General features: G+C 41.7%; 1 pseudogene; it reads left to right on the plus strand.

The window, feature by feature from the left end:
• The window catches only part of LOC133999315 (rho-related GTP-binding protein RhoN-like), a 34695-nt pseudogene extending 24835 nt beyond the window's left edge, over nt 1-9860 (plus strand).
• The last annotated feature ends 6442 nt before the right edge of the window (nt 9861-16302 follow it).

Below are 16302 nucleotides of genomic sequence, written 5' to 3' on the forward strand. Positions count from 1 at the left end.
AGGGTTTCAGCGCAGAGAAAATGTGTATGAATGCACATAGGCAACCACCTAACAGATGTGCTATAGAACACAGGGGGGTATAACTGCACTGAGAAAAATAGGTCCGTAAACTACACCTGCTCCCATTGTAGATAAATGCACTGTAGAGAGACTGTCAAACTCTATGCATAACAAAACAATCTATTCCAGTACAAAATACATATAATATATAGAAAGTTATGTTTCAACTGTCCATAGCAATGTACATTACAAATCTAGTGTCTTGGGGGTCAGTCTGTGCCATTCAGCCTCTAGACCTGTGGAGTAGCAGGGGTCCTGTCGAGGGCAAGAGTCTCTGTTGCAGGTGTCATGTTGATATTAGTGGCGTGATCGTCACTGAGGGTTATATCTGAAAATGGCGAGTGGTAGTCATAGTTTGCTAGGACTTCCTGTCCAATCTTAGAGTTTCTCTCTTGCAGATTTGAGATTTCTGTTGATGAACAGCATTACAGATTTTTTGGTTTGTTGTTGCATGACTGGAATTTTGGATATGCGAAGAGGAAGTCGTCCCGCATCCCTTTGTTAGTCTCACTGCAGGTTCTCTTCGTCTCTCTCTTTTAACTGTCAGTGCAGCCGGTGACTTTTTTGCACGTCTCAGTCTGTTCTCATTGCCAATTTGTTGTCTTTTTTGACAATTGTAATGAAATTAAAGGCAGACCTGGAGTCTCAGTATGACACACTGCTCTCTTTGCTTGAAGGTTTCAGCACAGAGAAAACGTGTATTACTGCACGTAGGCAACCACTTAACAGATATGCTACAGAACACAGGGGAGTACAACTGCACCAAAACAATAGGTCCATACACGTGCTTCCCTCATCAGACACTCACTACTTATACTAGTCCATTTTCATTGTTTTTTGCCAGATTTTTAGGTTTCATCCTGCTTTCTAGCCTCTTTATTCTGTTCTCAGACCTGTATTTTTCCTGTTTTGGACCTTGCCTGTGTATTGGATTTTTGATTTTTGCCTGCTCCTTGTCAGATATTTTTGCTTGTTCAGACTGCCTTCTCTGGTTTTGACCCATGTCTGCCTCATCATCCCATAAGCCTTTGTTCCTAGATTTTGTGTTATAAATCATTGAACTGCATCTAGCTCTGCCTCAGATGTCTGTATTTGGGTCCCTCCCCTTTATCCCTGTTGCACTTCTTTTACCAGCATAAAGAACACCACACTGGATTTCTCTGTTATTGCTGACAATCACAATCTACTTTAAGTACACTAACAGTTCATAAGTGCACCGAATTCAACCCGATGCCATTTACTACAGAACAGTTTTACCTATCTTCCCACATCCTAACAATGTACCCCAATGGTAAGAGGAACTAATGATGCAAACCTGTTTCCACTATCCCTGGTAGAGCAGCTGATCTACCCCCAAGAATATAAAGAGTGACAGACAGATGAACACTTAATGATGATTTAACATATAAAACAGTAATAATATCAGTGAACTGGGCATAGTAAAAAGGGAGAGGAGCCTTTTTACATCCTCCCTTCTTCTTTTCCTCAGGTTCTTGACCATTATGGTGATTGGCTTTTATTTGTGCCTGCCCTGCTTGTTTTAAACACAGCCCTTTTTCTCCTTTCGTCTCCCTCAGAGGACTTTGCAGAAGTGCTGAGGTAGCTTCCCTATCGCTCAGGGTACAAGTTTCGAAGAATTGCTTCGCTGTGACAAGGTCTGTCGTGACCGTGACCTGCCAATCATTTAGATCTTTGGGATTGACAAATTGATCCCAACAGCCTCGTTCCAGCGTCTAATTGCATTTTATGTCAAACAAGCACCATTGTCTCAATGTTCCTTCATCTGACATCTCTTCCCCTTCATCTTTAATTCCCTGGTTGCTTCTCTCATCATCACATACTTCTACACCATGTCCACGCCCCAGCGTCAAAGTCATTAAATCTTTTCTGTCCCCTCTTCACCCCTGCATGCGCCATCTTTTCTTCTCCAGCTCTAACCTCAGTACAGGTCTGCTGCACTGCGATACATACTAAAGACCAACTTCAGCAGCTACAGCACCTCATCTGTGACCACTACCAATCAGAGCTTGCTGTCATACAATGTGTGCTTTGCTGACTGTTGGACTTGGCATCTGCAGGATTGGGTTTTTTTTTGAGGGAGGACAGTGTGGGTAAATGTTAGTCTTGCTCTCTCAGCAGTACAAAACAGTAGTAATCTTATATTAACAATATGGGCAAGGGAATATGGCTTTTTGATAATGCCCTGTTCTTCTATATTACACTAAACATATGTTTGCAGTTTCTGTATTTTAAAGGTGGAGAAAACACGAGTGTTTTCATCAAAGATTTTGCTCAACTTTTCCGTTTAATGGCACTACCCTGTGGATGTTTTTACCACTAGGTGTGCTAAAGAGCAACATTTTGACAGCAGGATCCCTGTATTGTTTGTTCTTTTGTTCCACCTCTACATGCATGGGTATGCACATGTAAGTCCCTGATTCTGTTACACTTTAAATTTCAAGTATAGATGTGGGCCAACAAACAACTTTCTTCACAACCAATGATTACAAAGAAACATGATTTTCATACCCTTTATGCGTGAGTCAGCTAGCTCAGATTGAAGAGGAAGCTCATGCTTTATAAGACCAAAGGTTCTGAAAAACTTTTTTATTTGGCATCCAGTTCTCCATGACATACAAAGTTGTGGTAGGTTACATATTTAATAGAAGTCAGTAATGCATATTGACAGTGGTGGCACTGCCCTAATAAAAGGAGAGAACAAGAAGATTGCAAGCAGAACTAAACAATGAATGTTTCAAAAAAGTATCATATGGCATTGTAGGCATTCAAGATATTTATTAGCCCTTGATTAAATAGAAAATAAATACGGAATATAAACAAAACTCTTTCACTCATGTGGAGGCAGAAAAAAATACATCAATCTTTAATGTGCAGCTTGTGATGCTGTGACGGGCAGCATGTTGCATTGTTCGCATTGGGGAGGGAGCAGGTCAACATAGGACCACCACCTGAATGACTGGGGCTGCGGGCCGCGTGTAGCTATTGTCATGGTTTCATTCCATCATTAACAAAGAAAGCATAGTGATGCTAAAACAGGCTGTAGCACCATTGTGCAGACTCCATTTACCCTGCCAAACAAAGGCACACAGCACTTAAACATGCTGACTGCCCATTGTGTCAGATCTGGTATGAAACACGTTAACAGCAACTATAAAGATAATCTATAATAATTATCACTCAGTTTGTGTGACTTTGAGGGATTAAATGTGTCAAATGTTTTATGTACCAAAGTGTGCACCATTAATTAACAAAATGTGATTTGCCGATTTATGCACATTGGTAGCAGTTGTAGGTGTGAAATGGAGTGATTTGCCACAAATCTGTGACTTTTCATGATGCTACAATTATGCAGTCATGATGCTGTTGCTATCAAAAAGTAAGTAAGAGTTCAGGTCCATGCCAGTTCCCAGGGGAGACAGGAGGGAGGGTGCCCAAAGCCACAGCCACATTTCTCAGAGAGCCCAGATATTTTTACAAGCCTCCTAATGAGAGCTGTAAGAGAGCAAGAGCCTTGTAACCGAGCAGCTTGTGAAAGTACAGAGGCGCCACTCTGCCTTCAAATTTGATCAAGGTACCGAAATGAAAAGAGAGAGCGGTGCGAACCGTGCGAATGCATGTGAACTTCAGAACAGTTAGAAAAATGTTTTAAAACAAGGACCATTTGCAAGAGAGACAGGATGAGGGATGAGTCGAGAGAATTAAGGGGTTCAACCTTTAGTTTGGCCTTTGTGCCGGCATTCGCTGTCGTTTCAAGATGATTATGGATTGTGTGCACAAGTCCCCTGGTCCTCAACCCCCTATAATTCACTTTTGAGTGTGTATGTGTGTGTGCTTCTCTGAGTAACCCCTCGACATTCCTCGTGAAGCACTGTGATAAAGGGAGGCCACAGCTGTGTGCATGTGGATGCCCAAGAGACAAAGATACTCAAATATGCGCACACAACTGTTAAGATCAGGACTCATTTGAATCTGGAGAGCGCATTCAAGCTGCATTATGTCCAAGTTCATGTCACAGCCACTGCTTTAATGGGATATCCATGTAATAATGACCTCTAGATCGCCTTCCCTACATGTGCAGTATGTTTCTAATTGACAGAATGAGCCATATGGTTGGGATGCGGAGCCTCATGGGGTTAAATCAGGTTAAAAACAAGTACACACAGGAATTACTCGGAAGACACCATGACCTCATGCCATATGTTATTGTGTGTCCGCAGGTTCCTCTTATTATGACAACGTGAGGCCGCTGGCATATCCCGATTCTGATGCAGTTCTCATCTGTTTCGACATCAGTCGCCCAGAGACTTTGGACAGCGTCATAAAGAAGGTCAGTGGGGTTTTATTTGTTTTGTTTTTTTCTATTTCAAATCCTCCTCTCAACACTTCAGATCAGCATTTAATATTTGCTGTGACACTGGAGAACTGACTGGGGAAAAAATCATTTTCTTTCCTGATCAGCATTTTGTATCTGCTCAGATTTCTGTGCCAGCAGCCTGCATGGCTTTATGGCTCAACAATAGAGCAAATCAGCACAAAGGTTAGAGCCTTCTATTCCTTTATCTCATCAAAATGTCTATAGATACTTGACCCTCATTCCTCTGAAGAATGGAAGGTCAGAGTAAAGAATAAGAAATGAGGCTTTGCAGCTTGGTGTGTTAGAGAAGAATATCTGCTACGTAAATTAGCCACACCAGCCATATCAAAGAGGAGCTGTTGCAGAGCCTGTTCACTGAGCTTGAGTAGTAGAAATTACATTTCTGTTGGCATTTAAAATTTTAAGACTGAGTTAAAGGCTCAACATTTGGCCAGATGGTGTGACACTGAGGTTGAGATTGGGGTGGTGGCCTGGGCAGGCGGGATTGTGGTCATGCAATTGTTTTTACAGCCAGTGGCAGACTGCCACACATACTGTGAAATCCCTGATGTATATAGTACCAGTCAAACGCTTGGACCTTCCCATTCCGTTGAATGAGAAAGTGTGTCCAAACTTTTGACTGTTACTGTATGTAGAGACACCCACCTTAATGGCTTTGTTTGCGTGCATGTGTGTCATGTAAAACAGGCCTGGGCCTCTTAGTGGTCTCTCATCTTGAAGCCATGTGTTTGTGTGTTTGCCTTTGAACTGCGCTCCTTGTGGGCCAAAGACACTTCCCACGGCTGGCCCGTTGACGTGTTTAGTGGTCTGAAGGGAGCTGCTAAAATACCCCTGCAGACTTTGTAGATCTAACCCGAGACACCTTTTTTTAACCCACAAATATCTCACAAGCCTCAGTGCCCTCAGTCAACAGGGGGAAGCAGAGGTGCCGTCAGGCTTTTTGATTTTCCCATGAATCCCTCGGCAGGGGGTTGCCATGACCTCTGACATCTAGCTGTCACCCTGGTAATCTCTGAAATTCAGGGGCACATGGAAAACCTGTTGAACAATCACCATCTCAAATTAGACTCTTGACCTCCAGGGACAAGCAGGTTACCGAGGTTGCTGAATGACAGCTGGGGAGGAGAGAGGGTTAAACAATCAAAGCTTTTGATTGGATGTTATTGGCAGGATAGGGATGGGCTTGAAAGGTCAAAGGTTGTTCTCTACACAAAGGATGAATGGACACCCTGACATTCTGCACATGGCATGTGGAATATTTCAGGGCTGTCGGCTGCTGCTGTGTATTTATGTCGCAGAAAGAAGAAACTGTGTTAGTTCAGAGTTTCAGAAATGACATTTAATCTCAAGGTGATTTTAAAAGGAAGACTGCTCAACCTTTTCAGAGCAGAGCCTGAAAATAGATTTGTTGATGGTGACAGTGTGAAGAAAGTACTTCAGGTACTGCAGAAACCTGAACCAAGCTGGCATGAATAAAGTTGTTATGTTCTCACATGGTTCTTTAGCTTGTGTAATGAAAGTTTAATTTCACAGTGAAGCAGTCAACAGTGCATGGGATCATGAAAAAAATATGGCTTGCCTTTATAACAACAGTGTTGCTATATAAGGGGGGACCACAAAAATCCTGGAATTGTTAAAAAAAACAACTGTCATTATAAATCTTTCAGTCGTACCTTTCTAATCCCCTTCAAAGTACTCTCATTGATATGCGATACACTTGTCCCATTGCTTCTCCCATTCCTAGAAACATTTCCTAAAGTCATCTTTTGTCACTGTGTCCAAAGTCTCCTTCCTGGACTTCTTCGACAGTGGCGAATCTCCCCTTCAATTCCGATTTTAGTTTCACTAAGCTGTAAGAATATGCTACCAAGCTGTAAACCCAATAAGTAAACTCTATTCTCTATGTACTCTCCATGGCCTCCCGGAATTTTGGGGTCCCCCCTTATACATATCAAAAGTTAGTTATATGTTATAAGGCTGAATCTCACAAATATAGCTAAACAACACACCACCACAGCTAACCAGGTGACATCTTCAAATTGCTTGTTTATCCAAAAGCTAGCTCAAAATACAGATATTAAATCAACACTTATGTAAAACAGCTAACTTGACATTTGACAGTCCACATTATGTTTGGGCTTTCTGCTTGATAAACAACTTGAATAACTATCAGAAAAGCAAATTAGTTTTATGTTGGTCAACCAATTGATACATTTCTTTGGGTGTATGAAGGGCTGAACCTCATACACTGTTTTAATGTCAGTAATGCTGGCATTATTAAATTAAACAATTTAAAAGAAACTCTTATAGACATGTAAGTAGGACTGCAAATAACAAGTATTTTCATTATTGATTAATCTGTTGATTAAAATATCAGTTGAAAAATGTTGATCACTGTTTCCCAAAGCCCAAGATGACATCTTCAAATATCTTGTTTTATCCCGACCAACAGTCCACAACCCAAATATTCTGTTTACTATTATAGAAGATTAAAGAAACCAGAAAATATTCACATTGAAGAAGCTGGAATGGTAGAATTGGACTTTTTTTTCTCTGATAATCTAAATAGCTGGTGATTAATTTAATACTTGGCAACTAATTGAATGGTTGCAACTCTACATGTAAGACCTTTGCATTTTCCCTTTGACTCTTTAACCTGACAAATGTCTGCCTTTAAGACAGCATTAATCTCCCTAAACTCAGGTGTCAGAAGCCAAAGGTTATCACTGTATCTCAGTAGCTCATTAGTCACATCAGACAGCTCTTCACTGTCCTTTCCAGTATTTGGCATTATCAGTGATGTATTTCTGTCTCTCTGCCCGTTCATGTCTCCACAGTGGCAAGGAGAGACGCAGGAGTTTTGTCCCAACGCCAAAGTGGTGCTGGTTGGCTGTAAACTGGACATGAGGACAGACGTCAGCACCCTGAGGGAACTTTCCAAGCAGCGACTCATCCCTGTCACCCACGAGCAGGTGAGAACCAGCACGTGATGGATATGTGAGGAGAAAGGGTCGGGATGGATAATGAGAGAGGGACTTAGAAGATGCCCTGGGAAGGAAGACAGCTTTAAAAACAACAGCGGATGCAGAAAAGAAATTAGAAAGCAATCCAGCAATAATATGCAATTTTTCCATCTAGGATCAGCAGTGGCATCGCCTCTCTGGTAAAGTCCCACAAGAAGGGAGTGTGAGAGGAGGCTCATGCAACACAATCAACTGCAGCAGAATAAGAGCTGTGTGTGTGAAACCCCTCGGGGACATGTTGCTGGGGTTGGTGTATTGACCGAAATTTGCTGACAGACGATGCAAGGTTGCGTATGGCAAAGGCAGACGGAGAGGCAGGGGTGGTTGGTAGAGTTTATATCTAGGGACATATTTTTTCCCCCTCGAAATGAAATATTCATGCAGATATAGGGATTTTCAAAATGCAGGATGAATAGAAAAACGGACATTGACAAATGAGTGAGCCCTTTTATTGCATACCGCCATGACCTCTAAGCCAAGGGGATGGGGAGAAGAGGGAGGGTATGATAAACTGTTCTGTAAATCTGTGAATTTTAATCAGCTTTCAGCGTGTTCATTTTGTGTGCTCCCGTGTTGGACACACTGAAAGTGGAGGGGCTTTTTCACCAACACACAAAAGCCCTCAGAACAAAGGAACCCTATTTTACTCCGCTGTCTGAGAGCTTGCAGGAGGCTAAAAGCATTCAGCAACTGAAACACAGGCAGTTTATGTAAGTAAGATACATTAACAAAAGATGAATTGGCAAACTGCTGAGCTAATGTAGAATAACTAGAAAACATTTGTGGCAAGGCCTACATTAAGCTATTGTTTTACTTCTCAGTCACCGTTTTCATCTGAGGCAGCTACTGTTTGTCTCGCTAACATACCCAGAAAAATGTTTATCACACAGCAGACGCTCAAGCTGTGCACAATAAACATTTTGGTGCTCTAATCCAATAGCCTCTGTTGCTATCCTGTTGTTGATCTTAAATTGAATTCCAACACAGCTGAGGAGTCTTCAGTGAGGAGTGACCACTGGGTGAACTCCAGACGTTTCCGCACTAATCTGCCTGAGATCCGATCGAGCTTTTCCGCTTGTCACGACAATCTTTACCTCAGGCCCCCTCCCTTCCACCACCACCTCCACCCCTGAATCTAAATCTGCCGTTCCACCTAATGAGAACTTCATTGCTTCTTATATGTGGCTCATTGCACAGCCGTGATAAAAATCAAACCACATCCACTGCGGATGAAAAGCGCTCTGTGTTGGAGAGCATGAGATTTGAGGGTCATGGGACATGCAGTCCTATCTTATTTGTTACAACCTTTGCTTGTGTTGATCCTACGAGAATGGGGGTTTAAAGTCTGTTCATGAAACAAGAGAAGAGACCACACCGTACTGAGACACCGGGGGAATTTGAAATTAAATTTGTCTCTGATTTGATCTCAAGCAAACAATTTACAGTCTCAATTAACAGGGTGTATTGTAACATTACTCAGGGGTGAGCTCTAGTACTGGATGAGTTCTGTCAGAGTTAAGTCTCTTCACTCTAAATAGCTCCATAGACCATGTCAACACTGGCCCGGTGGGCTCTGTGCTGCTGCTGTTACCACAGACTGAGGAGTCGGAGCATCTGCATTATTCATGCTTCAGATGGAGGAGCTTCATCTGTCTCCAGACCTGTTTAGATCATTGACATTCACTCTACAGATGAGATCAACATGTTGGTCTCAGATGTGCTGCTCTTTTGAGAGCATAGGACTTGCGCTGTTGAAATGTGGTGCATATTAATTCCAGTGTACAATGAAGAATGGGATGCATATCATTAGATTTAACATGGCACCTTAATGTGGAGTAAACTCATGTCCAACATAACCACTAAAAGTGGAAAGGGGAAGAAGAGTAATGCATTGTGAAGATGTCAAAAGTTGTACAAACTAATGTTTTTTTGTGTGACAATGCTAGAAAGATGTTGCAAACATCTCTAAACATCTACATTTGCCTCTCTGTGTTGCAGGGCAGCACAATAGCTCGACAGATAGCAGCGGTGGCCTACGTAGAGTGCACCTCCAAGGTTTCCGAGAACAGTGTTCGAGACGTGTTCCACATCACCACGGTGGCGTCGGTGCGGAGGCCACACAAGCCGCAGCTAAAACGCAGCAGTTCCCGCAGGGGGCTGAAGCGGGTGTCGCAGCTCCCCCTGCCGCCCCTGCCGGGCCGGACTGAGCAAATCGACCAGCCCCCGGTCATGAGGAAGGACCGGGCCAAGAGCTGTGTGCTCATGTAGAGACCGATCATAAATACTGTATATAAATATGTATATACTTAAACACAGAAATATATAAGAGAGGAAGTCTATTTATTGTTTTTTTTGTTTGTATTTTTTTCCTCGTATTTTTATTTTTTGCACTGCAGAGGAGTGATGGAAAAAAAACAGCGCTGTGGAAAAAAATGCTTTGGATTTTTTTTTTTTTTTTTTAATTTTTTGCGTGTGTGCATATTTTCTAAGCTGTTTACATATTTGTGTTGTTTTGAAATGATGGCAAATTGGACTAACCCTCCGGACATGAGGAAGCTGTGATAGTGGAAGTGTCGTCTAGTGCCGGGTATTAAAGAGGAATTAATTTCCTGAAACCGCTCTCACAAAAGGAAGGCAGAGGTGATGGAGAAGAGACTGGAGAGAATGAGGAGAACCGTGTTGAAGTCTGAGGATGAAGCTCGTTTTCAAAGACTGTGTTGCTCAGCGGACATGATGGCTTTTGTCCATTTGCACTGTCTGAAGATGCTTCCAGTCGCCATATTTGAGAGGAAAACCTGTATGTATAGTAATGCTGAAAAGGGATTCTACTGATTAGATGAATTATGACTCACACCAAACATTAGGAGCTGGAGCTGAGTTTTTTGTTACAGCAATATTGTGAAGGTGCGTGCGAGCATTACTACCACAAGTGCATTTTAGAGAAGAAAAGTCACAACATACAGTATCTGATTTTGTTTTGTTCATTTAACACAATTTTTCTCATCAACTCCAGTCTTGTCAGTTTGATACTCTCAAGTTAATGCTGTTATTGCTATTTTAAAGATGTTTCTTTGTGTAAAATAAAGTGGTAAAATGTTAGGGTTATTTTGTTGTACTTTCGCTAAAGTCTAAAATAAAGCAACAGCTTGACTGCATGGGGAAAGGATCATTCCTGGCTGAAGTTCCCTTCCTTTTGTCTGTTTGCAATGGCATCAGAGATTTAGAGCATCTCATTAATACAAACTGTAACCGACTGTCTCATGGAGCAAATGTATCGTTCAAAATGCTCAATCTTGACTTGCTATCCACATGCTTTCCTCTACAAGCTCTCAAAAGCCAAATCAGTTAATCACAACTGTCCATGTCCCGTGTTTATGCCATATTTTTGCTCTCATCTTGCCGTGCGAGTCAAACAGCACTGCAGCCTCTGGTATGAGTCAGTCTTTTAAGGTAATGTGCACTCTGTGCAGACCTCTCAGCTGGCAAAAAACTAAATTGAACTGCATTGCAGCAGCATCGGAGCAGTGATGTAGTGTTTTTAAATGACTGACTCCATGCTGTTTAAGGTTTCTTCAAATCTATTCAGTATGACAGATGACATGACATGTGAGCTCTTTCATCTGCAGAGAATGGTTTTGCCATCCAGTTGATTTTGGGACTCCAGACCTTTCAAAGTTTTTTTTTTTGAGTTGCCTCAGTAAAGCAGTCCATTAGTCAGTTTCAATATCGACAGTTTCTCTTAGGCAGCAGGACTTTCTGTCTGGAGTGTTTTTGCAGTTGGCAAGCTGCTGTATCTTGACAGCATTTAGGTGGAGGTGAGAGTGGACAGACCCGTCTACTGTTAAGTCAAAACACTTTGGCAGCAAGTGAAAGCTTTACCTTAATAACTGTCAGGGTTGTCTGATGTTACTTCTCTGCTTGACATAAAAACCATTGACAGGATGAGCACAAATGATGGATGAAATGTCAAAGAAACTGGGAGAGAAGAAGAAAGAAACAAGATGAGACAAGAAGCAAGAGGGGAGGTGGCAAAGGAGGAATTCAAAGAATACTCCACCAAAAATATATTTTAGGCTTGAGAAATGGCCCTGAAAGAACTGCAGCTTACTCTTTCACAGAGATCACCACCAAGGACCTGTATGGTCATTATGTTCCAAACAAACGTGGCTTTATCGTTAAATCGCCAAATATACTACTGCTGGTGCTTCAGAGGCACGAGGAGGCCCTGAAACAATCAGTGTTTGAAAGATACTAAACATATGGGTCAGTGATGGAGAAGCAGATTATACAGCTGGGTGGTTATCAATGTTAAAGTACTTTGTTTGGTGTTGAAACTGGTCTTCTGAAGTGCAAGCTACAAACTTTTCAGAACCTTTTAATACTCAAAATATGTTCAGTGATGTATTCCTTTAAAGGATAAATCTGGTGAATTATTCTTAATGATAAAAAATGTCATGTGCAGAGTCAAACGAACAATGAACTGATCTACTTGCAAGTACTGCGTGAGTATCCAAAGTCTGATATATGGTATTCCTATGTACTGTAGACCTCCATTTTTCCTTAACCACAAAGGCTTGTTAGTTTGTCTCCAAAGACAAACAGCGATAACATCTTCAGTCTTTGGAGAGTAGTTCTGTGTAGAGCTTTGCTAGCTTGTTTTGCGACATATCACGACCTCGACTTTGCACGACATTGTACATTATAAATAAATTAAGTTCAGTTTAGTACGGAAAATGTCATTGCTGTCATTAGTCTTGGGAGACATTTTGAAACAACTAATTAACGTGACCATAACCTTTGTGGTGAAGGGACATGTCACCAAGAGCAGCAGTGTGGTTCAATTATGTTTTTAATCATTTTTGGACAAAAATAGAAGTCTGCTGCACAGACTATATATCAGGATTTGGATATAACCACAATACCTCTAATTAGATCAGCCCTGCTCATGAGATTTGTTCACAATAAGATAAATATCAAAAATCGCAAGCTTTATCCTTTTATCCTTTAAGCAGAAGAAAGGAAGTGGGGCATTTTCTTTTGGGTGGACACAGGAGTCAGAGATGAGCTGGAGGAAGGTGTTGCCCAGGGCAGGAAATGAGCAGTGGAAATGAGGCCAGCACCCACAGCAGGGGCACGAGACCTGCTGTGCCCCTTCAGACTGACACTTAAGAGGATTAGTCTTGTGGTGCCAGTGTGTGTATATGTGTGTGTGTTTGTACGTTTAACACAGGGGCACTGGGCAGCATCATCTTCATTGCACTGGCCTGCATTTCCCCCATCAGCCTCCATATGCATCAAATGAAGCAGTCATCCAGAAGCTGATACAGACATACCTCTTGCCAAGATGAAGACAAAAAAGCTGCTGCTTTGTTTGTGAAATTAGACGGGCATCAGAGTTTATCTCCACAATCTACTCCCACTCACACAGGTTTATTACAGCAGGATGTCTAGCCTCGATTTCAGCAATCTGATCAGCCATTTGCCCTTTACTGCTGAGACGCCACGAGGATTAGAAGTACCTTTGTGGGTTCACGCTCTGATTCTGCATTCTTGAGTTTCGCTTTCCTTCTGTGCTATTCCAAGTGGCTCTGACAAGCACAGAGAGTCCAGTCATCTTATCCCTGAATGGCCAGAGCAGACGTCATCTACACAGGAAGCACACACACAGAGACGTTCTTGGGTAATTACTACCATTTGCAGATGGGGTTGTGTTCCTAGAAATGGTCAAGAGAGAGAGAGAGAGCGATTGACAGAGACACCTCAACAGGCAGTGATGGACAATGAGAGAGACAGAGAGAGACAGTACTTTTCCTGTCTGCTGACAAAAGGCTACAGAGCAGAGCAGCAAATTGCATACAGTCATGAGAGGATTTGTAATGAGAAGCAGTATGTGACCAAGCTGAACTGGCACACGCACACACACACACACACACACACACACACACACACACACACACACACACACACACACACACACACACACACACACACACACACACACACACACACACACACACACACACACACACACACACACAGGAAGCCAGCAGAAATTGTTGGCATTCCACATTCATGTTGCAGGAATTGACCATCAGTGTACTGCACAAGCAAATGCCTTCAACGGCATATTAATCTGACGACCTTTTCCCCCGTTAACTCTTACCATTTTCAACTTAATTGTTTCCTGTTTCCCTGCAGATGAATTCAAGAATGTATAAAGACCAACCTGGGACCCTCCCCGAGGTGGTGGCAGTGAAAATACAGACTGTGGAGATTAATTCGCCTACGGTTTAGTGCTTTCTGCGCCAAAGTACCGCTAATTAAAATGTGTGAGTGCAAGTTTCATGTAGTTTGTCGGTGTGTGTAAGTGCATATCTTTACCTGTATTTGTCTGGGTGCCTGAATTTACATCTGGGACCAGCATCTCATTGCAGAGAAACATATAACGTATCACATCAAAAGCAGAACAGGAAGATTGACTGATGGGAGGAGTTATTGATATTTTAGAAGGTAGTGTTTTTTTTCCATCATGTGTCTTCAGGTGGATGCACACATATTTCCCTGAGGGATTATAGGTTGTGTATGAATTGCTTGTGAGACCAAGCTGTGCGAGGGAAGGTCTGATAAGATGAAAAAGATGGAGTGGTTTGGCAATGATATTCAGTATCCAGTGCTTGAGTTTTTAAATTGGAGTCTGCAGGCTGATAGACATCTTGGAGAGCGTCCAAGAAAATATAAACCGGCAATGTCTGCGATTGTGAAGGACAAATTTTGAGTATTTATTGAGGGCTACATGGCTGTGGCAGTCTAGATGGGCTGGGACTTTTTTATTTTAAGCAAAAAGCAATCTACACTTTCACCTGATTCAAGGTAGTTAGTTACTTTGTTGACAGGTGACAGCGATTACAAAGCTTTACACAGTGTCAGTGTCTCTGCTCAAATTCTCTGCTCCAAAAATAACAGCCTGATTATGCTGTTAGCTTGTTTTCAGCCTATATGATCAAGCGGCACCTGTCTACCTGTCAACAGCTAATTAGATGGGGAGCACCTATAGCAGCAAGTTATAGTTGAAATATATTTACATTGCTGTTCTATATTTTTGGACATGAATCCACCAGAATGAGTTTTCCTGTTCACCTCTTTCACTTTTGGGGACTAGGGGTCATTAATCTGCTCTGCTGCCTTCTCTATAACATCACCATAGAAACGGCGTTAACTGATACGACTGCTGTGTTTATGTGGCGCCTTACAGTGTGACAATCATGATTTTAATGTAGCAGATGCATGATTTATTTATATTTTTTTGTGTGTTGCCTGCGGTGGGTCAGTAAATCCCAATATCAACCCCCCACCGCCTCATCCTCTTGGGTTGAAATCCTCATATTTGCTGCAGGGCGTCGCCCATTTACATAGTCACACATTAGGGAGATGCCCTTTTAGTTGTTCACTGTTTAGCCACCAAGCAGCTTGACTGGAGCACTTGGGGGTTTAGTGCCTTAATAAAGGGCACGTCACTGTCAACTGCTGAGGAAGGGAACAGCATTATCTATTCACTCCTGCCATAAGAGTATGATAATTTTACTTATCACCGTTACAGTTTGACTTGTTGTGAAAACTTAAAATTGGTGCAAGAAAATATATCTTGAAAATTGTCAGATAGCTGATCTGACAAATGTCATCTGGTTAAGTAAAAGATACATTTCCCCTTGAAACTTGGTCAGTAAGCTCATAATTAAAATATATATTTGCAGTGCAGTGTGATTCAAATAGATCACCTTATTGCACATGAGTGCATTGGGTTTAAACTGCAGAAACTACAATATGTAGCAGTGTGACTGGAGTTGACTACAACCAGCTGGAAGGATTTCTTTTCTATCCATATTCGTTATCATAGGAAGAACTGTATCATTAATAATCATGCTCACTTTTTGAATTAATGATTGATTCCAGAGCTATGTCCTCATTCAAAGGTGAGGTTCCCTTTCTTTTTCACTTCCAATTAAGTGGTTTTAATAATTTGGTAAAAAATGAACCCATCTGATGAAAAGCAGTATTGTCACATCACATCTCTCACATCTCTGCCATACGGAGCCCTTCTGGGGTCCCATGGTAGAAAAAATCTTCTGTGCGCACGGATTTGTAAAGCATTTGTGAATCCGAGGGCACACTTTAGAAATCCATGCACACAGAATTACACATGAAGTATTACACATCCGTACTGCCATGAAGCTGGACGGTATAAAAAGTGAATTTTATATTTAGAAAAGCTGAAATCCCCGACTTTCCACATGTCGTTTCCTTCAGCAGGTCCTCCAAATTAATTAAGTGCCCATCAGAATGACACATACTGGAGAAGTATTTTCTGTATCAGCAAGACTCTGTCATCTCTCAATGCATTCAAAAAACCATTAGAAATCCAAGCTGCAAAAATAAAACTGTTTTCTGATTTAACACAGCTGCGGTAATGGTTAAGGCTCAAAAACAACTTGCTCAGGGTTATGGAAAGCTCATGGTTTGGGTTAAAATGACTACTTCATCACGGTTACAGGTTACATTTATCATAATGGCTAAAATTATAACCGCCTGGTTTAAGGTCAGGGAACAAAAAAGAAACCAACGTTGACTGTCAGAAAGAAATTGGGAAAGTCCAACCACCAACAATCACTTTTTCTTCATTCGCTTCCTTCACGACAAGAGTCATAATTCTTAGCCCTTACATACAGTTCATATTCTGACCTTTCATAGTACGGAACGGATCTTTTTTAACCCATCTCAAGTAACCATTTATAATTGGTCCCTATACCAAATTTTGGTACCACAAAT

Source organism: Scomber scombrus, chromosome 18 (genome assembly GCF_963691925.1).
Source record: "Scomber scombrus chromosome 18, fScoSco1.1, whole genome shotgun sequence".
Taxonomy (NCBI): Eukaryota; Metazoa; Chordata; class Actinopteri; order Scombriformes; family Scombridae; genus Scomber; species Scomber scombrus.